This window comes from Symphalangus syndactylus, chromosome 10 (assembly GCF_028878055.3).
Source record: "Symphalangus syndactylus isolate Jambi chromosome 10, NHGRI_mSymSyn1-v2.1_pri, whole genome shotgun sequence".
Lineage (NCBI taxonomy): Eukaryota > Metazoa > Chordata > Mammalia > Primates > Hylobatidae > Symphalangus > Symphalangus syndactylus.
In genome coordinates this window covers 111,529,783-111,556,366 of record NC_072432.2, presented here as the reverse complement: position 1 = coordinate 111,556,366, position 26,584 = coordinate 111,529,783, and the positions used below count along the sequence as shown (strand labels likewise).

At 37.5% G+C, this 26,584-nt stretch overlaps 1 long non-coding RNA gene across 1 annotated transcript in view; it reads right to left on the bottom strand.

The window, feature by feature from the left end:
• Positions 1-26,584, bottom strand: part of LOC129491356 (uncharacterized) — a 219,412-nt gene that overhangs the window by 11,187 nt on the left and 181,641 nt on the right. The window contains exon 2 of the long non-coding RNA XR_008660526.2: positions 16,615-16,731. This is a non-coding gene — a long non-coding RNA (uncharacterized lncRNA). The remainder of the gene's footprint in view (positions 1-16,614; positions 16,732-26,584) is intronic.

Here is a 26,584-nt window from a genome sequence, read left to right as displayed (position 1 = left end):
AGATGTTCCAGACTCATTTTGTACATATGCTGCCTCAAACCTGTAGTCGACAATTTGTTAAAGGTGTCCAGGCTCCTCTTAGCGGGAAATGGTATTTGTATACTATCATCTGGACACTAGGATGAATCACTGTTACTGGGTTGGTCAATGTTTCTAGACGTTTTCAGTGGAAAGAGCTCAATGATATATACCTATACTATTAAGTAGTGGTAGTGATGCTTTCAATTCTAATTCAAGACCACAAAACTCTTCAATCTCAAATGTGTATCTCCTCTTTCCCTTGCCAAGAATCCCAGTTCTCAACAATGACAACAACAATGATAGAATTGGAATATCCCATAATTATTTGGCTGCTTTATCACATGGTATACGCACAGCAAGGTCAGAATAGCAATACTTACCCTACCAACGATAATATGATTACTGAAAATAGTTTATGATTTTTTAAATTTCTTTCTGTACATAAGATACATCACATTAGACATGTCAAAGTACAGAGTTTTAATAGCAAATGGAATTGTTTCTCTCTGTTGTTATGCCACCAACTGTAAATGCATTAGGTCCATTTGTTTCTTTTTATTTCATTTCTCTCTCTCTCTTTTTGAGACAGGGTCTCAGTCTGTCACCTAGGCTGAAATGCAGTGGCGCCATCTCAGCTTAATGAAAACTCTGCCTCCCGGGTTCAAGCCATCCTTCCACCTCAGCCTTCCGAGTAGCTGGAACTAAAGGCACACACCACCATGCCCAACTATTTTTTTTTTATTTTGTGTAGACACGGGGTTTTACCATGTTGCACAGGCTGGTCTCAAACTCCTGAGCTCAAGCAATCCATGTGACTCAGCCTCCCAAAGTGCTGGGATTATAGGCATGAGCCACTGCACATGGCCTCATCTTACTTCTCTTTCTAAAAGTTACTTTTTAAATTTTGTTTTTATTTTGTGATTGTGTAAAATATTTACATGATGTGAAAATCAAATCTACAAATAAGGCAAATTAAATAAAGTCTAGCATCTATTCCTATCCCCTAGTGCTGCCCTCTTCCCATAAACCACAGGTAATTTTTTAAATTACCTCCTCCAGAGATTATTATATAGTATTTTAAAAACCAAATTATGGCTTAACCATTCAGGAGCTTGTTTCTTAAATATAAGTAGGTATATTTTATATCTGTCTCTATATAGATATACCTTTTTAAACAGTAGCTCGCTATATAAATTTTTATCCACTTTGCTTTTTTGACTTCAGGTACAACTTGAAAATCTCATAGTGGCATACAAAGGAATTTCTTGTTTCTTTTAATTGCATAATACCCCATTCTATGGCTATACTATAGTTTATTCAATCAGTCTCCTATTGTTAACCATTTGGGTTGATTTTGGACCTTTGTTATTAAAAATAGTTCTGTAATGAGGATCTTGGTGCACATATTTTTTCATAGTTTTATCAGGTATCCAGCTGAACTAGATACCTAGAAATGGGATCACTGGGTCAAAGAGTAAATGGGCATTTACTCTTTGACCCAGCAATTTTTGCCAAATTCCCTCCCCGTAGGTATCATACTATTTTGCACTCCCAGAGACAATATAAGAGAGTAAGGCCCTGTTTTCATGGCCAACACCTTCCTTGCTGGGTAGAGTAGCAGTTGGTATTTTACCTTACTCCCTTTATTTCAGGAACAAGATAAAAGGACAGTCATTTCTTTAAGTGACGTTTGTGGAAAAAAATCTTTCAATATAGCAAAAATTGAAAGAGATTTATAATGATCTCTTGCTCTACTCCAGTTAGTCAAGAAGTAGGAGTATGAAACTTACACAAAAAAGCTATCAACTTATGAAAATGGTCACATTCCTTATTCCTTTAATATTTGTTGACTAAGTTATTTCTTCCTTTTAATTCTTTCTTCATTTGATTTTAAATGGTTTGGCCTCCTCTGTGTCCTGCTAATCATCAGAATGAGTTAGCGTGTCTTCTTGTTTATCTATTTTATTTTATTTTATTTTTTTGAGACAGAGTCTCGCTCTGTTGCCCATGCTGGAGTGCAGTGGCGCGATCTCGGCTCACTGCAAGCTCCGCCTCCCGGGTTCAGGCCATTCTGTTGCCTCAGCCTCTCCGAGTAGCTGGGGCTATAGGCGCCCGCCACCACGCCCGGCTAATTTTTTGTATTTTTAGTAGAGACGGGGTTTCACCATGTTAGCCAGGATGGTCTCAATCTCCTGACCTCGTGATCCGCCTGCCTCGGCCTCTCAAAGTGCTGGGATTACAGGCGTGAGCCACCGTGCCCAGCCTGTTTATCTATTTTAAAACATCCTGGGTTGAAAAAAATGATGCACCAAATTTATATCCTCAACTTACTACCCTCTATGGCAGTGTTACTTGAAGCGCACACCATAGGCAGTGCCAGTCCACAAATTGTTTGCTACCACAGTGAGATAAGCACACAAATTAGAATAGGTATAGCAAAACTCTTAGAGTAATTTGACATCATGTTGACACCAAGAGCATGATCAGCAGACTTTACAAAGGTATTCATCTATGATGGAACAGATATGTTTTAAAAATGGCCATTTGCCACAGATAGTTTAAGTAGCACTGCTCTGTGGTCCTGTTTTCTTTCATCATTATCCTGAGATCCTGAGCCAATAGTTCTGCCTCTTATGTGTTTGCAGAATCTCCTTTCATTTGACTTAATCTTCGAATACAGTTTTCTCCATTGGTTTGGTTCAGGGCTTTCCAAAGTAGGCCATGCTGTAGAGTTATACAGATGTCATTTATGTCTTCCCTGCGGAACTTCTCAGGGCCTTTTTATGCTAATGTGTATTGCCGGGCTCTCTGAGATAATATCCCAGAGGTAGTTGACTATGGAAGTCTTGTTTATAAGTGTTTTATAGAATCAGGTTTGCAAAGGAGACACAGGGAAATTCTGGTATAGGCTCATAATTTTCTTTCTACAAAAATGGCATCAAAATTGGATAGTTCTATCAAATCACCACGCACGAAATAAAGGCAGGGCAAATACAAACAAGCAAAAACCATCCCAAGACTTTATATCACCAGATATGTCTTAACCTCTAAAATTAACCTTTATTCCATGCCTTCAAAATATCTGATTATTTATTTGATGCTGAAAGATTAGTTAGAAACAGGGTCCTGTAAACTTTTTAATAGCTTGCTGTAATGTTTAATAATTTCTATTTTCTGGAAGTTCTCCTATGTGACTGCTATAAATCTTATTGGCTTTATTACAATAGAAATTATCTTCTCTGTGTTTCTAAAGTACTTCAAGTTTCCTTTTCCATTTTTAATAATTCCAAGGCTAGAACTCTATACATTCAATCTTTGTCTCCCAAGAGCAGAATATTTCTATAGTAGCTTTCAATCCATGTGATAGAGATATAAGGGGCCTATGTTTTGGAAGCAAACACACCTGGGCACAGGAATAGTGTAAGATGTCTAAGGAGACACTGACTACTTCAAGCAGATTTTTGCCTTGATGAGCTGAAATTCTGTGATTGACCCTTATTCCCCATCTCTTTATCTCTAATTGTGTTCAGTTATGTCCTATTCTCAAAATGAATTCCAGAGGCCAGTTCCCTCTTCTCTCAGTGATTTTTTTCAGTTAATATTTATTATTATTCTTCCTCATTACCAAAGACATATTCATTGCAGAAACTTAAGAAAATATAGAAAATTAAATATTTAAAAACAAAAATAATCCCAAATACCATCACCTGACATAAAAAACATTCTGGCATCCCTCCGTCTGGTGCTTTCCGCAAGAATACATATTATCTGTATATGTAATAGGTATTCAATCTGTACAACATTGTATATCTATTACATATACGTGTCAACATATGATACGTATATTAGATGACAAGTATAATAAAAAATAGGTTTGTATATTGCAAATATCAGTTCTCATTACTATATTTTATTTTATGAATCATTTTTAGTGACTGCATAGCTCTTCATTTCATGGATTTGCCATACTTTCTTTACATTAACTGCTGTTGTGTAACACTCAGCATTATGTTCTAAGCAAAAGGTAACACTTAATATTATGTTCTGTGATTCTCCATTTTGTTGTATATAGTGAGGGTAGATTTATTTTTATTTTCACTGTTGTATAATATCCTATTGTGTTAATATACCAACATTTATTTATGTAATCTCCTCTCAGTGGGCTTATAGGATGTTTCGATATTTTGCTATTATTTTCTGGTGCATATTCAAGAATGTCTTTATTATTCTGGGTCAAATGATATGTGCATATTCAATTTTATAAGACAATGACAAATTGTTTTCCCAAGTGGTTATATCAATTTATACTTCTATTAAAAGAATATGAGAATTCCATTTCATCCAGATTCTGACCAATATTTGGTTTTACTAGACATTTTAATTTTTCATTCTGAGATATTTATAATGTTCATCAGCCTATTAAGGACTCTGAGAAGTTCTACAAAAGAAAGTTGTTTTATTTCATTTTATCCCAAATTTCTCAAATTCTTTGATGATAGAAGCCTTGTTTTGTAATTTACCCATGAAACTTATGCATCAGAGCCTACTTTTGGGAGGCCTGACCTGAAATGATGATGAAAACTAGATGACGGTATGAAATCCGGTGAGCAGAAACTTCAAGCCCACAGTTGGAAAACTACTGTTTCAGTACAATCATAGCCAAAGAAACAGGGTCATAGAATAATGCTTCTCGAAGGTACAAATTTATGGTTAAGAATCAGCACTTACCACCAAATCATTCACGAATCGATAACTTTATGAAAGTCCACTGATGACATGTTTGAACGTTACCACTGTAGAAGTTTCTAAAAGCTGAGCTTCAGTTTCTGTACTGATCTCATTGTGAAACGGTGACACGTGTTCATGGACTGGCATCATCCATGGACCACATCTTAAGCAACACTAACATAAAGGATAGTACTTGAAGATTAAAATCTAATACATCATTTTATTTAATGGAGACTATTTAAAAATAAATAAATAAATAAATAAGGGTATGTCCCTTTCCTTGGTGATAGTCACTAGTCAATACCTGAGTAAAAAGGCCAGGCTTGGGCGTGGTGGTAGACGCCTGTAACCCTAGCTACTCCGGAGGCTGAGGCAGGAGAATCGCTTGAACCCGGGAGGCAGAGCTTGCAGTGAGCCAAGATGGCACCACTGCACTCCAGTCTGGGCGACAGAGCGAGACTCCGTCATAAAAAAAAAAAAAAAAAAAAAAAAAAAAGGCCAGGCTTTCTTGCCTCCATTAGGGATAACGTTGACGACTGATGCCAGCTCCAGGGCTCCCTGTGGGATGGGCTGAGGCTTCTATTACAAATGACTTGAAGTTCACTCGTTCCAAAACAACTTTTCATTCACCCAATTATGTTTGCTTCACTTCCTTATAGATCTTCATCTTGTCCATGAGAACATTTCCTAATAATTCTTCCGCAAGTATAAAGCTCAATCTCAGTGTCTGTTTCCTGATTACCTCACCTAAGACACCATATTTTTATATGCTTTTATGTCAGTTGTGTTTCCTTTTATAGGGTATTTCTGTTTATATTTTTCTCTATTTTTTAATTTATTGGGTTGTTTGATTTTTTCTTGTTGATTTGTGAAAGTTATTAATATATTCTTTTTTAATTTTGTGGCAACTGTCTTTTTTCATTTTGTGTCTTGTCTTTTCATTATCTTTATGGTGACTCTTGATGAGCAGATAATCTTATTTTTATGGCAGTTTAATTTGTCAATCTTTTCTTACATAGTTAATTATTTTTATGTTTTATTTAGGAAAGACTTCCATACTCTGAGATCAGAAATATATTTTCCATATTTACTTTAAAATGTTTTCTATTTTGTCTTTCACATAAATCTTTAATTTAAAGGCAATTATATTTACAAGGACTGTTAGGTAAAGATTTTATTTACTTCTACAAGGATCTCATATCTATCCATATTGCTAAACTCTTATTTCTAATAAATATTTGGTAATTTTGGAAAATTTTTTTATATTAAAAACCACTTCCTCTTTGGAAAATGACAATTTTGTTTCTTTCTCTCTCTCATATTTTTTAAACCTTTTTTCTTGTTTTATTCCAATGGCTGGGAATTCAAATTCTGTCTTGCATATATATATCCTCTGTCTTGCATATATATATCCTCTGCCTTCAGAGGATCATTCTCACCATTAAGAAAGATATTTGCTTTACCTTTTGGTGATAATTTTTACAGGCTAAAATACATGTTTATTTCTAAGGGAATTAAAAAAATCATTATCAAATGCCTAAATTAATCAGATGTCTATTTTGCCTATATCATGAAGATCATATGTATTTTTATTTAGTCTTCTTTAAAAATTTTTTTTATTATTTTTTAGAGATGGGGTCTTGCTATGTTGCCCAGGCTGGTCTCAAACTCCTGAGCTGAAGTGATCCTCCCACCTTGGCCTCCCAAAGTGTTAGGATTACAGGCCAGAGCCACAGCACCTGGCCTTATTTAATCTTTTAATAGTATAACTGATATTTATAAATTTTTCTAACACACTGTCCTTGTAGAAGTGTGATAAATCCAACTTAGTCATGACATATTATCTCTTTTATTTGCTTCTTGAATCATTTTGTCCATAAGTTGTTTTAAAAGTTTGTATCTATGTTCATATATAATGGTGACTTCTCTTATACTCCCCATTGTCTGGCTTTAATATTAAAGTTTTATAACATTCATAAATTGAATTAGAAAATTTTTTTGTTTCCTATATAGTAGAAAGTTTTATGAAAGTTTAGAATGATTTGGGTTTTTTGAAAGTTTTGTAGAACTCACTTAAAAAGCCATCTGGGCCGGGCGCAGTGGCTCATGCCTGTAATCCCAGCACTTTGGGAGGCCAAGGCAGGCGGATCATGAGGTCAGGAGATTGAGACCATCCTAGCTAACACGGTGAAACCCTGTCTCTACTAAAAAATACAAAACTAGTTCAACCATTGTGGAAGTCAGTGTGGCGATTCCTCAGGGATCTAGAACTAGAAATACCATTAGATCCCATTTGTCAGCATGGTACTGGTACCACAACAGAGACATAGATCAATGGAACAGAACAGAGCCCTCAGAAATGATGCCGCATATCTACAACTATCTGATCTTTGACAAACTTGACAAAAACAAGAAATGGGGAAAGGATTCCCTATTTAATAAATGGTGCTGGGAAAACTGGCTAGCCATATGTAGAAAGCTGAAACTGGATCCCTTCCTTACACCTTATACAAAAATTAATTCAAGATGGATTAAAGACTTAAATGTTAGACCTAAAACCATTAAAATCCTACAAGAAAACCTAGGCAATACCATTCAGGACATAGGGGTGGGCAAGGACTTCATGTCTAAAACACCAAAAGCAATGGCAACAAAAGCCAAAATTGACAAATGGGATCTAATTAAACTAAAGAGCTTCTGCACAGCAAAAGAAACTACCATCAGAGTGAACAGGCAACATACAGAATGGGAGAAAATTTTTGCAACCTACTCATCTGACAAAGGCCTAATATCCAGAATCTACAATGAACTCAAACATATTTACAAGAAAAAAACAAACACCCCCATCAAAAAGTGGGCAAAGGACATGAACAGACACTTCTCAAAAGAAGACATTTATGCAGCCAAAAAACACATGAAGAAATGCTCATCACTGGCCATCAGAGAAATGCAAATCAAAACCACAGTGAGATACCATCTCACACCAGTTAGAATGGCCATCATTAAAAAATCAGGAAACAACAGGTGCTGGAGAGGATGTGGAGAAATAGAACACTTTTACACTGTTGGTGGGACTGTAAACTAGTTCAACCATTGTGGAAGTCAGTGTGGCGATTCCTCAGGGATCTAGAACTAGAAATACCATTTGACCCAGCCATCCCATTACTGGGTATATACCCAAAGGACTATAAATCATGCTGCTATAAAGACACATGCACACCTATGTTTATTGTGGCACTATTCACAATAGCAAAGAGTTGGAGCCAACCCAAATGTCCAACAACAATAGACTGGATTAAGAAAATGTGGCACATATACACCATGGAATACTATGCAGCCATAAAAAAGAATGAGTTCATATCCTTTGTAGGGACATGGATGAAACCGGAAAACATCATTCTCAGTAAACTATCGCAAGGACAAAAAACCAAACCCCACATGTTCTCACTCATAGGTGGGAATTGAACAATGAGAACTCATGGACATAGGAAGGGGAACATCACACTCCGGGGACTGTTGTGGGGTTGGGGGAGGGCGGAGGGACAGCATTAGGAGATATACCTAATGCTAAATGACGAGTTAATGGGTGCAGGAAATCAACGTGGCACAGGGATACATATGTAACAAACCTGCACATTGTGCACATGTACCCTAAAACCTAAAGTATAATAAAAAATAAATTAATTAATTAAAAAAAAAATAAATACAAAAAATTAGCCAGGTGTGGTGGCGGGCGCCTGTAGTCCCAGCTACTCGGGAGGCTGAGGCAGGAGAATGGCGTGAACCCGGGAAGCAGAGCTTGCAGTGAGCCGAGATCACACCACTGCACTCCAGCCTGGGGGACAGAGCGAGACTCCATCTCAAAAAAAAAAAAAAAGCCATCTGGAACTGGTGTATTCTTTGTAGAAGGTTTTAAGCTACTGATTAATTTTTTTAAAGCTTATAGAGTTATGCAAGCTTTGCAATTCTTGAGAAAGTTTAGTGTCTTTATTTATTCTTCTTTTCAATGGACCAACTTTTGGCTTTCTGGTCCTTCTCTATTGTGTTCTCTTTTCTATTTTTTAATTTTTCTACTTTCTTTCTTATCTTGTTGAAGTTTTTTCTAACTTCTTAAGTTGGACATCTTCATTTCCAGCCTTTTTTTTTTTTTAACATAAACATTTAATGGTACAGGTTTTGCTCTAGGTAGCACTTTGGCAAAATTCTATGTTTTGATCTTAATATTTCCATTAATGTTTAGTTCTTGTGTATTATTATATTCCATACAAGTTCATCTTTGGCCACTTATTTGAATTTATGTCAGTTTGTTTCCAAATATATGTTTTTGTCTTTTTTTACTGACTTCTAATTTAATTGTATTTACAAAGAATGTTGTCTTTATAATAATGATTCTTTGAAATTATTTTAAAAATGTATTTTGTAACCCAGTACATAGTGCTTCCATGTTTATTTGAAAAGAATGTGTTTTCTTTTTTGTAATATTCCATAAATGTCCCGTATCACAAGTTTCTTTTAAAGTTTCTTCTTTCAAGTTTTGCCCTTGAAATAGTCTTGCTTTATTAAATTTTTGGCCATTTGGAAGAGGTATATTGAAATGTCTCACTATGATCATGGATATGTAATTTTCTCCCTGATTTCTACCAACTATTGATTTACTTATTTTGAGATACTGTAATGATGCATAGACATTTAGATTTTTATGTTTTTCTGGCAAATTTCCCCTTTTAGTCTAAGATTAGATTTCTTCCCTAACACAGCCCATATTCAATTATCATAGTGTCCTTTGTGGTAAGCAGAATTCCACAAATGTGCCCCAAGATTTCCTGTCCCCTTGCTATACCCACACTACATAATCCCTGGGACTATGATTTTGATGGCTTTTTCCCCATGGTTATGTTGTGGCACTGTTGACTTTAAGAAAGGGAGATGACCAGGGTAGGCATAATAGGCTCACACGAGCCTTTACACAGAGAGTTTTTGCTGGCTAGGGGCAGAAACAGAAGCCAGAGAGATTTGAAGCATGAAGAAAGATTGGATGCAAGAGAGGTCTCTGTTGCTGCGATGGCAAGGATCCAGTGTGAAGACCTGACAGTAGCCTCTAACAGCTGAAAACAGTCCCTGATTAACAGCTAGCAAGACAATGGAGACCTTAATCATATAGCAACAAGCAAATATTTTCAGCCAACAACCAGAAGGTGTTCAAAGCAAATCTCTCCCTCCTTAAGCCTCCAGGTAAGAATGTAGCCTGCCAACACTTTGATATCATCTTTATGAGATCCTAAGCAGTGTCTAGCCATGTTATACCAGTCTTCTGACCCATGTTTACTGGGAGATAATAAATTGGTGTTTTTTAAGCCCAAGTTTGTTATAATTTCTTACAGAGTAATAGAAAACGTATGTAACCTCCTTACCCTTAAGAATGCTTTTTGTTGGGGCAGAGCACGGTGGCTCACGCCTGTAATCCCAGTACTTTGGGAGGCCAAGGCAGGTGGATCATGAGGTCAGGAGTTCGAGACCAACCTGGCCAGCATGGTGAAACTCCGTCTCTACTAAAAATATAAAAAATTTAGCCGGGCAGGTGGCACGCGCCTATAGTCCCAGCTACTCGGGAGGCTGAGGCAGGAGAATTGCTTGAATCCTGCAGGCGGAGGTTGCAGTGAGCTGAGATCACGCCACTGCAATCCAGCCTGGTTGACAGAGCGAGACTCATGTCTCAATTAAAAAAAAAAAGGAAAAAAAAAAAAAGAATGCTTTTTGTTTTAACATCTTTTTTTTGGTTATGATTACAGTTATAACAGTTCACTTTTGTTTGTTAGTATTTTGGATGTTTTCCATCCCTCTGTTTTTAGGTTTTCCATATTATTATTTTTTAGACATTGTCTTATAAGCAGCATATACCAAACTATAAAAATCCAAACTGAAAATCTCTGTGTTTTAATTTAAGAATTTTGTCTAAATGCATTTAGTGCAATTACTAATGTGTTTAAATTTGGATCTACCATCTTTTTTTCTGTGCTTTTTTCTTCTATGCTTTCTTCTACTTCCTTGCTTTTAAAAAACTGGCATTTTCTTTTTTATTGAATGTTTCCCTTTTTAATAGTTTGGAAGTTACACATTCTAACTCTATTTTAGTGTTTACACTTAAATTTTACTATGCATATTCAATAAAAAATATGGGAAATTTTGTGAATTTAGGTGTCATTCTTGTCCCTGGAACCATCAAAATGTTCCTACATTATTTAAATTTACTAAACATGTAACTAAAGTGAGAAGTCGCCCAGTGATTCTTTGCCTTCTCGCTTCACCTCCTCTGAAAAAAGAGAGGGAGGATGTCTTCCTATTCCTCCCACCTTTGTCCTGTCCGTGCTGATATCACCTATATACAACAGCATTCAGATTCCAGAACTCCTGCAACTTTTGACAAGTTACCTGTTTTGAGTTTTCCTTTGCTGATCTATAAAGTGGGGATAGCAAAACCAAGCTTGTTGGAGTTTTTGAGATAAATAAATTAGATAATATATGTATAGCAGGTAAATGCCTAATGCACAATAAAATCATTTTTATTCATTAAATATATTGATAATACTTTTTATATCATATTCCTTTGATTAGCAACTTCTCTCTTCTCAAGGATATGCATATCTTTATGTATGTCTGTGTTCACATTAGATCCCATTTTGTTTCACTGAATTAGACTCCCATATCAGACACAGAAGTCTATTAAAGGCCTTTTCATATAAGGTTTGGAGTGTAAAGACTATCAAATGAAAAGTAGTCCCTAGGGAGCACCATTCTGTAGCTTCTCATAATACTTTTGAATATGGAATGAGTGAGCAGCAATAATTATAACCCTAAAAAACATTATCTCCTTAGCAGCCAAGAAGGACAGAGCAACTTTAGTAAGTTTATGTAAATTGAAAACTGCATAATCTTTAACCTATGTATTTGGACTTCAGTAAAAGCCAAGTGGAGAGCATTGCTCCAAATAGGCTTTCAAAAAGAGTTCATGAGATTTTAGTAGCTTTCTAAATTTGACCATGGATGCTTATACCTTTTAATTTAGTGGATTTGAAATGCTTGGCTTCAAGTAGCATGTTGTAAGAAGGTTATTTCTGGACCTTCTCCATGTGTAATGTATAAAATTAGCATCCTTCTTTGGCAATTGAACCTCTTCGTTTCAAAGCTAACCCAACTCATCAGATTGTTATAAATGAAGACTAATTAACTGTTCTTCTGCTTTAAGTTTAAATCCTTTATTGGCACAGATGCCTAGAGGTCAAGTTTGTGTGGCATGAATCAAACGAATGATCAGCAGTATTACAATTACACTGAAGCACAAATAATTGAAAAAAAAAAACAGAATTACCTCTTTGTGATCATATTAAAGTCAAAATGTAATTGTAAGTGCTGCTCTTCAAAGATTCAACCCAAGGGTGAAAAAAAGGAAGTCTACTTAAAGCATATCTCTCGGACCTTCACATTTCTTTCTTTTCTGAAGTTGAGGAGCTGCAATGGAAACTGCCAGCACGTCTGCCTTGCACATGAACAATGAAAAATATACCCATGATTGCCAAGTTAGCTAGAACCCACGGTGGTAGAGAGGCCAATGCTGTTAAAAAGGATGCAGATCTTCACTAAATAACAGTATAAAAAGACATGTCCTAGATCACTACTGCCAAGGGCAGGGAGGAGAGTCCTTTGAAGACTAAAAGACACACAGAAGACCATGTTGTTCTCATTTTTCAAGGAACTGGGAATATTACAGGCAGGGAAATGTTAAATGTGGGTATATAACAAGGTTTCACTGTGTTTCTACTTTCAAAAAGTTTCAACCAAATGAGAAAATTGAATCATTCTTCAGCAAGACCTCATGAAAAACAATCTATGGGGCATTTGAGGAAGAGAATGCACGCAGACACTATGCTTATTTTGCCTTTAGAAATCTATATTGTGTGGGTGCCTTATCTTCAATGAACTTTGAATTAATAATTATCTTAAATTATTCTTCCCAACAGCTTCGTGAGGCAAAACCCTTTTACGGATAAGGAAATAAAGTTAAGGAAGATTTAAGAAATAATAATCATAATACTTCTATTATTCATCAGGTATTGATGATACACCAGTCACTGAATTAGTGAATTAGAAAACATTATCTCGCTAAATACAGACAACAATCACAGGGATAGGTCACAAGATTTCAATATTAGAAGTTAGAAATGGAAACTCAGAGAAGTATAATAATTTCTCCCCAAGGACAAGTTGTGAAGGAATGGCAGAGTCAGAATTTGAACCCAAGCTTGTTGGATTTCAAAGTCTTGTCCTCTTTTTTAAAATCCTCTAATGAAAAGTCTCTCCCAGTCCACTATATTGTTGAGTCAAGGAAACTCCAAGGCTGACAAGTGTCCTATAATAAGCAGCCCTGCGGGTTCCACAGCAATAGTAGAGCTATCACTCAGATGTACCCACTGAGCCAAAAGGGCTACACTGCTCCCAGAAACTAGTAGCTCTGTAATGAGCTACCGTCAATGCCGATGGACTGGTATTAAAACAAAAACTGGGATAGCCCCAACAGATCCTTTCCTTGTGGCTGCTAGCACAGGTACCACAGCCCATGATGTGGCCCACCATAGTGAGCTTTAGCCTCCTGCCTTGGTTGTGGTAGCTGCTGCTGATATATATTTGTACCCAGGCTGCCATGTCACTTTCAAGATGTGAGAGAGGACAATACCCAGCTTAAAACATTGCCAGGAACTCTAAAGGCTCTTTATATTCATTCACCTCGCTCTTTCTCCAAGATGCAAGCCTGCCCGCAGCACGGCTGGTTAAACATAAGCTTCAGGGACTATGCTCCTTTAATGACTCAACTCAGCACCAGCTCTTCCTACTCTCATGGTGATTTCTCAGAGACTGTCTTGCCTGAATCTAGGCCTTAGAGACATTTGTTTCTCTAAAACAACAATTTTCTGAGGACTTCACCAGTAGACTGCAGTGCTGGTGAATTTTTTTCTGCTACAGTTTCATCAGAGATGAAACGCAGTATCTCCTTTCTCTCTGGTCAGAGCCAGCATTATGTTCCTAAAGAACTGACTTCACCTTGCTAAGGCAGACCATTGATGTGGGAAGTTGATAACATTGTGTTGTGTAACATTTCAGATGCAACATTTAACACGATAGCATTTCAGAGCAAGTGGAGAATTTGAATCATGGTTCTACCACTGTTTGATCTTGTGAAAGTTACTAAAGCTTTGTGGGCCTCAGTTTTTTGCATCTGTCAAATGGAGATAATAATGGTACCTACTTCATAGGATTATGTGGCGGATTAAGGGACTTAAAACATACAAAGTGATTAGAAAAGATGTTGACTAGTGACTCTAGGTCCTAGAGTCAGGCAAGAAGGTCCCTGGGGGAAATCACCCTGAGATTAGGAAAAGCTGGGGTTGAGTTGAGTGGTTCAAGGAGCATAGCCCCTGAAGCTTATGTTCATTTAACCAGCCGTGCTGCGGGCAGGGTTGTGTCTGGAGAAAGAGCAACGTGAATAGACAGAAGCTCCATCAGGCTGTTTCTGCCATCCTGCCATACAGGAGGCTGTATATTCCAAACACTAACAAGAACATTAGCCTGACTCTGGATGACTCTAGAGACTGCAAGGAAGATAGAAAATGGTGAGTAATACAAGGGGCAGAAACTGGATGGTCATGTGACTCACCACATGAGGTTGACTGCATGGTACCCATGTAGGCTGAGCTTTCAGGCACCATGGCCTGAAAGGTTGCAGAGGCTAAACTTGGTATGCAAGGAGCGGAATGACAACAGAGCTGGAATTTTAAATAATCCATTCAGGCTTGAGCAAAAAACTACACTGTGGCCTGAGAACCTAAATCCTCCTTTAGTACTCTGAATTGTGTAAACCACTAAGACATTATATAAGCAAAGATAGGGGAAGACGGCCCTTGAAACGGAAAATTAACCATTGATGGATCTATCATAATTCTAAGTGATAGCTAGACCCAGATTTAATTTGATTTATTTAAAACAAAACAAACAAAAAAGGACTGTAACCTTTTTTGCTCTCAAATCTGTCAGTTATATAGATCTTTTCTATTCTTTAGCTGTTTTGCAGGTATTAGGGATGACTGCAATGTTTGGACAATTTTGCCAAGCACTTAGGGGCTCTACCATGAATTGTGGGAAGCAGGAAATGTACAAGCAGCATAGGAGTGTGCCACTGAGGAGAGAGCGACTATTTTACAGCAAAGTTTTCCCTTCTAGTGATACAAAAAGCAGTGGGACATTCACTGCTAATCTCCTTGTGATGACATAAGGAAGAATCCTTATAAAGGTTTAGGACTCTTAGGGAGAGATGTACTTCCCTTTTGAAAGGATATTTCTATCACTGTAGAGCATTGAATTTGGCTTCTGTCACACACATCTAATATGATGGGTGCTGCATGTGAAACTCAGCACCTGTGACAACCTACTGAGGGACTGCTCAGAGACTACTGCTTCTAGGAATTTGCTGAAAGCCTTGGAAAAAGTGGGGAATCTCCATTTTCAGGGTTAATGGACTTAGGTATAATTGTTTCAATTATCTGAAATAACATGTTTGATTTTCCTCAGAATATCACACTGATTAAAGGGCAGGCTCCGGTTCTGAAGTAGTTGGTTCAAATCCTAGCCCTGCCACTTCCTGGTGGTGAGACCTTGAGCAAGTTGTTTAGCTTCTCTATACCTCAGTTTCCCCCTTATTAAAAAGCAAGAATAATAACCACTTAATTTCTATGAGGTTAAATATACGATACACTTGTAATCAATGAATTCAATACACCTGTAATCAAACTGGTATGTATTAAGGATTCAAGAAATGTTGGCTATGAGTCTTTTACTAATACTGTCATATTTATTCCCTGGAGAATGCCTGATACAGTCATCTGTGATCATGCAGGTATGCATACTTGGGGTCCAGCCCACTGGATTCTTTGGTTTCTACATTGGATAAGCACTGGGGAGTCCCAGCTGGAGTTGAAGCTCTGCTCACAACTAGAAATTTTAAAAGGCTAGACATTCTAGGCGACTGGTGGTGTGTACTGCCAGGGTTTATTGTATCAGAAGATAGAAGATCTTCCTGGAAGACAGGTAAGGAACCAGCTGAGACACAAGCTCACCTTGGGGAAAGAGCCATCAGGTACACAGCATAGTTGATTAGCAGTGGCCAAGTCATTGAAAAGAAGGGGAAGGGTGATTTCAAATACATCAGGGGAGACTATTTTGCTCTTCCTATATTCCCTTGTTATTGAATATTTTAAAATTAGGGGCTATTAGAAAACCCACAAGCACTATTTTCATGAAAACCTGTACTAGATTGTCATGAGAAATCCTTAAGAAAATCCTTAATGCAATGGTTTCTCTTCCTCCAGGAATAAAGGATTGTCACCAAGTTTGCTAAGCAAAGGAGGCTTGGGAAATACCAATCGGATTCCCACCAGCTGTCCATTGGGGAATCTGAATGTTTTTACTGTGGGAAGAAAACTCCCATTCCTTTCTTTTGGTAATGAAGAGAGTCTGAAAGATTGGTGAGGACTAAAAGAAATAGAGGTGGATTGTGCTCACTCTGGCTGGTCAAAGTAAACTGAACAACCTTGTTCTCTAAAGCTTGCAAGCCTGATGATATTTCAGGATGGGCCTGGCTGACTTGCATTCAAATTTCAAAATTCTTCTCTTTGGTTGAATTTTTTCCTTTTTCCATTTCCATATGTTGTTACATGGACATCTTTGCCTCTGGCCCAAGTAAACTATGACACCAGAGTCCTCTAAATACAACTATGCATGCCGTTTAGACTTTGGACTGTATTTCAAATAGGTTCTTACCTCCAAAGGCACAGCTAACGGTAAATATACTCTTCTCCTCCACTCAAACTTCTACTCTGCTCCAGCCTCCCCTCTGTGCTTTCCCTTCAAAAGAGGTGAGGTTTTGTTCACAAAGACCTGTTTTAAAATAGAGACATTCATCTTAAGGATAATACACTCCATCTCTCCAAAAAGAACGAGGCAACCAAACAGTTACTGTTGGAATGAGAATAGGAAACTGATGCTACACACCGTATCTGCTCCAGGCATGGGATCTGGCTTCCATTGAACTCTGGCCTGTTTTTGCATTGTGACTGGCCAGGGGACCAGAAACCAAAGGTGGCCTGGTCAGAATGCAGCCATGAATAGAGTGGGCATAGATCATTTACAGAAGATTAGTTCACAATACCCCTGGAAATAAAGAAGTCTAATAGGATCTGGGGTCAGAAAGCCTTCACCTTGGTTACCCTCTGGAGCTTCGGGTTTTGTCTCAGGCATATTCCCTGATTGTTAATTTTCTAAAATCCAGTAAAACCTCTTGTTCCAATGACTTACTGATGAATTTCTCTACAGGCCACCTCCCTGGGAGCTACTGAGAACTTCCACATATCAAAGCTGTTGAATTATACATCCCGTACACAGAATGCTTCAACGCATTGTTAAATGTCTTGACAGTGGCCCTATTTATCTGATATTGCTAATCTCACTTAATCTAGCCCAACCTCCCACCCCCCAAAAAATGTCTGCTAGGCGCCACAAAATGCAAAGGAACTCTCTTCTTTCTAACTACAAAGCTTGCTGCTTAATTGTACAAATATTTGTGGTTTTGGCAAAGGTGAATGCTAATTTGTTGTTTTAGTATAAAGCTGGAAAGGTTAGGAGAGTGCTAAGAAAATAGGATCGACATACATGTGATGTGCTAAATTCTTGGGAGAAGCTGAGGCTCTGCAAATAGGACTCTACAGGTAAAAGCTTGCAAAAAATCTGAAAGGAAACATTTTGGGTAGTTATTGGATACACAGAAGAGACAACAGAAAAAAAAAGGCAAGAACTGGCCCCAGGGGTAAAAGGAATGTTTTTCTCTCTATAGATGTGTCTTGCCTTCATTTGGTTGCTTACTGCATTTGATTTTTACTTTAGAAATTGGTTTAGGGATTATAAGGGAGGGAATGATTTAACGAGTCATAATGTTTCAGCCTGGAAATTAGAATATTCCACAATGAGAGATAATCAAATAATTAAAATTACAAATACGCCTTTCTTTATGCATCTCTAAAATAGGTGTAGTGTCCTGTTAGGAAGATGAATTAGCTAATGATTAGGAAACACTTGGAGACCCTCAGGTGAAAGTTTTATTGCTTTGCTGGATTTATTTGTCTGAGTTAAATGTTCTATGGTCTAAGGCAGTGCTTCTCAAACTTCAACGTGCATACGGAACCCAGGGGGGCTCTTGTTAAAATGTGGATTCTGATTCAGTAGGTTTAGGGTGTTGCTCAAGAGTTTGCATTTCTGGTCAGCTCCCAGTGTCAATCTGCCGGACCACACTTTGAACAAGGATCTAAAATCCCTGTTTCTCAAAGCTGGCTATAAATTGGGATCAGCTGTTGATCTTTGTAAACACTTTCCAAAGGTTCCGATTTAATTAGCCTGGGGCCTCTGCCGGGCATTGGGATTTTTTAAGTTCCTCCTTTTCTTGAACCTCATGTGCATCCAAGTGTAAGAACCACACTGGTCCAAGGAGCCAGTATTCTGGCCCAGTCTAACAGGTTGTGGTGAGAACTAAATGAGATAATGCAGCAAAGTACTTGGCCCAGCCTCTGTCACATAATGGTCCCTCAATAAACCTTAATTGTTACAGGCAGCCTTGGCTGTGACAAGAGAAACCACCCAAGGTGCAGACAACACTAACTCACAGAATATCAGGCAGATGTCAAGGATATTGGCAGACGTCAAGGTCAGCAATAGGGCAGGGGAAACTTTGGTCCATAGTAGCTGCACAGCAGGTGTCTCTGTGTAAGCAGAACAAGAGAGGAGATGGGACAGCTGTAGAAGCTGCATGTCATGGCCTCTGTGTGAACTTGAGAAGGACCCTTAAAAGGGTGGTTCACACTATGGAAAACAACATGTCAGATCCTCAAAAAATTAAAAATAGAATCACCATATGATGCAGCAATTCCACTTCTGGGGATGTACCCAAAAGAACTGAAAACAGGGTCTTGAGGAAGTATTTGTACACTCATGCTGATAGCAGCATTATTCACACTAGCCAAGAAGTGGAAGCAACCCAAGTGTCCATTGGCAGATAAATTGATAAACAAAATGTGATATATATGCACAATGGCATAGTATTCAGCATTTAATAGGAAGGAAATTCTGACACACGCTGCAACATGGATGAATCTTGAGGACATTATGCTAAGTAAAATAAACCAGTCATGAAAGGACCAATAGTGTATAATGCAACTTACATGAGGTACCTGTATTAGTCAAATTCATAGAGACAGAAAGTAGAATGGTGGTTGCCAAGGGATGGAGGGAGAAGGGAACGAGAAGGTTGTGTTTCGTGGATACAGAGTTTCAGTTTTACAAGACAAAAAAAGTTTTGGAGGTTGGTTGCACAACCATGTCAATGTACTTAACGCCACTTAACTGTACACTTCAAAATGATTAAGATGGAAAACTCTATGTTATGCATATTTTACTATAATTTTTAAAATAATATATATTTAAAAATAACTAGAAAAGTGGATTTGGAATATTCCCAATGCAAAGAAATGATAAATGTTTCAGGTGATGGAAATCCCAGTTACTCTGATTTGATCATTACACATTGTAGGCTTGTATCAAAATATCACATGTACCCCCCAAAATATGTACAATTATGTATCCATAAAACTAAAAAGAAAAGTTTTTTAAAAAGATGTAACTCAAGTGTCCTCAGAATGAGTGAACAAGGAATCAGAAAAATGTAGGCTTTTATATAACTTGCCTTTTCCTGTAGACCTCTGGAATATGGAAATTTCTAGGTCCATAAGTAGAATGCATTTGAAAGTAACCAGTAGAACAACTGGGCTATTAAAATGATAACTTTATCAACAGAGTAACAGTTAAGAACTTACTGTGTGGCAGACACCGTGCTAATCACTTCATATTGATTATTTCCATTTACCCTCATTTTAACTCTGTGCAGTAGGTTCAAGTATTATCCCATTTTCAGATGAGGAAAAAGGCTAAAGGAGCTCAAGATTTCTAAGAAAGCAAGAGCTGAGCTTCTAACTGAACCTAAAATTATGCTGTTAACTACCACATCATCCTATGCATATAATATATTACTAGTGAACATTTCTTTAGTTTTCAGTCCTAAAGATTCATATTACATATTGGTTAGAATATGAGACCTACTTAGCATTTGCCACAGGAAAAGATTGGTGGCTAAATTACTCATCTATTTAGAAAGATTGAATACTTTTTCACAAAAGAGAAGAAAGCATTTAGATTGCAACAAGAATGTATGTAGAAGCACTCTGACTTCATAAAAGTCTACGTTGATGTAGTATGTTACTAGAGATCTTTTCAGTCAAAAAAAAAAAATCTAGGCAATGGTATTTTGAGGTAGACTAAGCGACCTCTTGAGCTTTGACTTTTTATATAGATTTACACTACCTAAAAACCAAAAGTAAACTAGAAGTTAATTATTTAAAAAAAAATGCTTCATTTAAAGACAAAAGCCTTATGGAATATCTTATCAAACGATATGGGGAAAAATAAATATATATAAATACACACACACAAATAAGAGAACCACTGTAATTTTGAACAAAGCATAAGGAAAGATGTCTCTGTCTTTGATAACAGTTTGAGGAGCTGCAGCATGCATTCATGGCACTAGTCAAAGGCAGGGCTTCATATGGTGATCTGTTACCTCTGTATTTACTTCTTACTATGTGCTAGACACTGTTGTTAGGTACTTTGCATATCTTATTTCATCTGACCCTCACAACCACTCCACAAGCTAAATATTATGATCCCCAGTGTACAGATGAGAAAACTGAGGCCCAGAGAGTTTGAGTGACTTTCTCAAAGTCACACATCTAATCAATAGATGAGCCAGGACTGAGATCCAGGTCTTTCAACTCCTAAATCTGTGTGCCTCCAGAAATGCTGTGCCAGGGAAGACTTGAGACACATATCACAGAGGGGTAAGGGAACGTTTTAGCAGGGACAGTGAGTGGGATCTTACAAAGAGTGATGTCAAGGACTTTGGGATAATGTTCCTGTGTACTCCCCTCACCTCCATTATATGTCCCTTTCCATTTGTGTCACATTCTCTATTGTTAGTAATTGTTGGGCTATTGCATTATGTCTCAGGTTACCCCATTTTAAAATGAGATATTCGTGACAGGGGTCAAATGTGTGGATTTGTTTATTTCATAATATGAATTAGTTTATCAAGTCAAGTTCCTAAACGATCTGAAAACCGAGAAAATGGAAATGTAGATTGACTGGTCAAGGGAAGGGATCAGTTTGAAGCCCACTTGGGGGAAGCCTCAGTGGAAACCCAGATTCATGGGGCATTGGGTGTCTATGAAAATGGGCAGATTGAGGAGAACAGAGGGACCAAGGACAACCCTCCTTCTAATTCACCATTTACAAAAACAGTCTTGAGATGATGCTTGAAGAAAACATTCAAAAATAAGTGAGGGTCTTCCTCACATAAACTAAGATTGAGGCAAGAATGAGTGGACAGGAAAGGGGGTAATCTCATTGGAGAAGGGGGATCTATGTTGGGGAAACGTGAGATGAGAACCCATTGGGTGAGATTGGACAGTAAAAGAAGAGGTGCTAGTGAGCCACTGCATGTTTTAGACAGGAAAAAATGATGGGTCGGTACATAATCTGAAGGATAATAAAAGGAAGAAGCAAGACAAAAGGTTGCTGACATAAGCTCAGCTGCTGATGACATGGAGCAAAGAAGAGAACCTGGGGAATATGTTAAAAGGCAAATAGGCAAGATTTGGGGATGAATTTTAGCCTCAAGGACTTAAGAAAGGTCTTTAAACAAGTGGGCAAGCTAAAAGTTTAGGAGAGAGGATAATAAGTTCAATTCGAAATTGTGGTAAACATAAATTTGTACTGGTAATAATTCAGCACAGACTCTGATTTTAAAATAAGCCATCATTTAAAAATTTTTTTAAAACACTGTAGAATTATTGAATTATAATAATAACAGCCAATATGCATAGAGAACTCTATGAATCCACAGACCCTGTTGCATATTACTTCATTGGATTATTGGAGTTGGAATTCGAATCTATGACTTCCAGCTCCTCTTAGAATCTGTGTCGACTCCTCTATCCTTCTTGCTAAGCCCCCCTTCTCAATGATAGGAGGGTGTAAACATGGCCAAATTAATCTGAAAGAAGAGTTTCAGCCATGGGTGAGGAGAAGGAAGTATTTGTCTACAAAAATGTCAACAGCATTTATCCAGACCTCTTTAAATAACTATATAGGTTGGCAGCTATTTTTCCAGCAAGTTGAATTTTCTCGGAATTGTAACCATTGTATGAAAGAGTAGGCATCTTTGTTATCTGATCTGCCCTTTACTATTTCAGTACTCTGTCTTGAAAATGATACAGAATACTGGTCAATCCCTGAAGTGAAAAATGAACTTCCCTGAGCACAAAAGGTCTTGGTTAATGTGGCTAGCAAATAACAAAGATAGTATTAGAGTGATAGATCAAATGACCATGCCCAGGTCAAGCACATGGGGATGCTATTAGTTGTGTTTATTTTATTTATTTATATTTATTTATTTATTTGAGACAGAGTCTCACTCTGTCGCCCAGGCTGGAGTGCAGTGACACAATCTTGGCTCACTGCAACCTCTGCCTCCCAGGTTCAAGCAATTCTCCTGCCTTAGCCTTCTGAGTAGCTGGGACTACAGGCACCTGCCACCACACCTGGCTTATTTATTTATTTATTTATATTTTTAGTAGAGACAGGGTTTCACCATGTTGGCCAGGCCAGTCTCAAACTCCTGACCTCAAGTGATCCACCTGCCTTGGCCTCCCACAGTGCTGGGATTAAGGCGTGAACCACCGCACCAGTCTATTAGTTGTTTTTAAACAGCTTTATTGAAGTGTAATTTGCATACCATAAAATTCACCAGTTGTAAGTATACAATCCACTCATTTTTAGTAAATTTATAGAGTAAAACCACACTTTAATTTTAGAGCATTTCCATTCTCCTAAAAAGCTCCCTCACGCATGTTTCCAATTAATCCCTGCTCTCACCCTCAACCCTAGGCAACCTCTGATCTGCCTTCTGTCTGTATCAATTTGCCTCTTCTAGACACTTCATATAAATGGAATCATGCAATATGTAACCTTTTACATCTGAATTCTTTCACTTCGCACTTTTATTGAGGCCCATTCATGTTGTGGCAAATATCAGTACTTTGTTTCTTTTTCTTGTTAAGTAACATTCCACTGTATTTGATACACAATATTTTGTTGTCTACTCGCCAGTTGAACTTTTAGGTTGTTTCCAGTTTGGAGTCATTATAAATAATGCTACTGTGAACATTTGTATACATGTCTTTGTGCGGACATTACATTTTCTCTTGCACAGATTCCTAGAAGCGGAATTGCTGAGTGGTATAGAAGGTTTAATTTAAAAAAAAAAAAAAAAAACAAAAAACTATCTAACTGCTTCCAGAATAGCTGTACCATTTAACATTCCCACCAGCAGTGCATGAAGTTTCTAGTTTCTCCATACACATCTTCCCCAACATTTGTGTCTGTCTGTCTTTTTAATTACGGCCATTCTATAGGTGTACAGAAGTATATCATTGATTTTAATTTGCATTTCTCAAAAGACTAATGATATTGAGCATTTTAATATGCTTATTAGCCATTTATATTTCTTTTTTGGTAAAATGTCTATCAAATATTTTGTCATTTTACAATTGGGTTGTTTGTTTTGTTACAACTTGTAGCACTTTGTTATATGTATTCTGCATAAAGTCCTTTGTCAGATATACGATTTGCAAATATTTTCTCCCAGTGTGTGGCTTATCTAATCATTGTCTTAGTGGTATCTTTTGAAGCACAAAAGTTTTCAAGTTTGATAAAGTTCAATTTATCTGGTTTTTTTTTTTTCCTTTAAGGATCATGATTTTGATATAGTAGCTAGGAACTCTTTGCCCCACCCAAGATCACAAAATTTTTCTCCTATATTTTCTTCTAGAAGTTTTATTGTTTTCACTCTCATAGGTCTACAATTCCTCCTTATAATGACTACATAAGGAATATAGAAGCAAGGCTGTGTTTGTTGGGGTTACACAGAATATAATATCTTTTTTAAAAATTTTCAGTGTATTCTGGAGGTCAAGCAGAAAAAGAATCCCTGAAATTTGAATCCTAGAGGACAAACATGCTTTTGGTGGGGAAAGTGTTTTTTTGTGAGACTTTGATGTAAGTGTGGAGGAGGAGAGGACAGGGCTGGGATATGCTGCAAGCATGTCCTTTTCCAGGTCAGCCAATCAGAATGTGCTAGATGCAATAGCAAGTAGAACTGGCCATCTGGTTTCAGCCTAAAAATGAAAAGGAACTATTTAAATCTGCTGTCTATATGCTCTAGGCATTACTTAGTACATCTGCATATTCAATAAATAAAAATCAATTATAAATTCAATTTCTTCTTAAAAGTCTATGTTCATTTGATTACAGGAGCGGTTTGGGCACAGGTAGAGGGAAATGGGAGGACAGGTGATTAACCAGGAGGAACTTGATGTAAGAGATCATTTTGAGTTGCCAGGAAAATTGAAGATTTTATATTAGACCTACCAGAGGATAGATAATTTCAAGAATGTAAGGATCTTCCTAAATATTCTCTTTCCCCCTCCATCAGCTACTTTAAAGTATACAGTAGCCACTAGACTCCTAGACTCTCTCAAACGAAAGTTTTCACATTCTTCTCAATTATAACAGGAACATTCATAAGCAACCATCACAGGGCTAATAAATAACACCTTAACAAAAGATAAACAAATAGTGATGATGATGAGAATGACAAAGGAAAGGAAATGTGCTCAGAGGATGGCTCTGTGCAAATGTCAGAGGGAGCAGGAAGGGAAGGATTTGTCCAAAAGGGAATGCAGTAGATGTCTCATTTCTTTTCAGGGAACAGAGCCGTCAGTGTAGGACTAAGAACTGATATCACGAATTAATGTTTTAAAATTAATGTTAATTACAAAATAATACATTAACATCTAATCCTTCCCCCCCCAAAAAAAAAAAACCTGATTGCAAATAAAAGTAAAAACGCTCTTTGTACCACCCCTATGATCTCCAGAGCCACTCCCTTTCCCTTTTCAGAGATAACCCTGAATAAGTGGTTTGTTGTGGCACCTTCTAGAACTTTTCACTGGATTTACATGCATACATGGGTCCCCATAAAGTATGTAAGTGTTTAGGGTTTTTTTTGTTTTTTTTGTACATAGATGGTCTTAGACTATATTACTCACTGTGCAACTTGCTTTTTTCATTTATCAATACTTCTGAGAGATCTCTTCACATCAACACACGGAGACCACCCCGTTCTAGTTGTCTAGATGTGGTAGGTTGAGATAGTTCAGGATTTTTCCTATGCAGCTGGACTACATGGGTTCACATCTCATCTCTGTCCCAGCTGAGTGACCTTGAGCAAGATACTTAACCTATCTGTGCCTTAGTTTCTGCATCTCTAAAATGGGAATTAGGATGGTACCTACATCAGAGAGTTCTTATGCACATGAAAAGCACTTATAACAGGATCTGTGACATTATAAGTAGCCAGGAAATGTTATTGATGCACATTTAGATGTCAACAATTTTTTGCTATTGCTAATAATGAATAGTTCTATGAATTTCCCTAAACATGCTTCTTTATGCATCCATGTAAGTGTTTCTGTGGAGTGGATACCAGGAAACGGAATTCCACAGATGTAGGAATTAGATATCTCAGATATAGCAGTAATGCAAAATTGACCTCCAATTTCTATTCCTGTCCATGAATGAGAGTACCCATTTCTCCCCACTTATGCCATCAATTAATGTCTTAAATGTTTATTCCTCTAGAAAGCAAGAAATGATCATGCTTTAATGTTTTAATTTGAATTTCTCTAGTTATAATGGGAACAAAAATATTTTCATATGCTTATTAGTCATTAAGGTTTCCTCCTAGGTGAATTCCCTTTTCATAACCTTTGGCTATTTTTATATTGAGTCATTTGATTTGCAGAATTTCTTTATATGTTTTGCATGCTAATACTTGGTTTGTTACATATGCTGAAAATATTTTCCCCCAGTCTAGGTATTAATTTATTAAAGCACTCCAAGAAAAACTTAGCCCATCCTCAAGTAGTCCTGTAATCAGTGGGCTCCCAGGGGAACTAAACCACACAGAGACCACCACGGCCACACTCAGACCACAGCTCTAACAGATTGAAATATGACACAGATGAGCTGAGGGCTGTGGACACAGCTTAGAAAACAACTTCTGTGCCAGACACCCTTTAGCTTCCCTGGTCTAGACATAAATGGAAGGCCTGTGTATTTCGTTAATTTGATTATTCCTATGTCCTGAACCCCTGAAATATGGTTCCAGGCGAGGAAGTGGTGACCAGCAAGCCCCTGGGAAGAAGAACAATAGATGTGAACAACAAGAATAAGAATAAACAGTCATGAAATTCCTCCAGGACCTTGCTATTCAAAATAGCAGCAGTAGCATCACTAGGAACTGGCTAGAAATACAGAATCTCAGCACCCACCCTAGACTGACTGAATCAAAGTATGCATTTTAGCAAGATCCTCAGGTGATTCGTGTATACATTACAGTGTGTGAAGTGCTGCCCCAGGCCTGTTTAAACAACAGAACTAGCTTCTTAGTGGACCTAGAGTTTCTCTCACCATCTGTTATGAGTTGAATTGTGTCTCCTCTTCTCAAATT